A 276-nucleotide genomic window follows, 5' to 3' on the forward strand; every position below is an offset into this window, starting at 1 on the left:
GTTTTATAAGTCAATGTTCGATATGCAATGTTAGCAACATTGATACAAGTAAAACCATAAAAAGGAAACAAGCACCAGCATTAAAAGTTGAAAAAGATTTTTACAATATAAACAATGAAAAACAATTGAGACTGATCAAGCTTCGTGATGCAATTGCACAATAGCGGGAACTTCATGCGAAGAAAATGGAAGTTGCCGATGTGGAAGTCAAAATTGCATTGCTCAAGCTTCTAATGGTTGAAGAAAATGCAAAACAACAGTCTGATATTCCACTAT

Source organism: Odontomachus brunneus, unplaced genomic scaffold (assembly GCF_010583005.1).
Source record: "Odontomachus brunneus isolate Ranch 3 - 2012 unplaced genomic scaffold, Obru_v1 Obru_scaffold_048, whole genome shotgun sequence".
Classification (NCBI taxonomy): Eukaryota; Metazoa; Arthropoda; class Insecta; order Hymenoptera; family Formicidae; genus Odontomachus; species Odontomachus brunneus.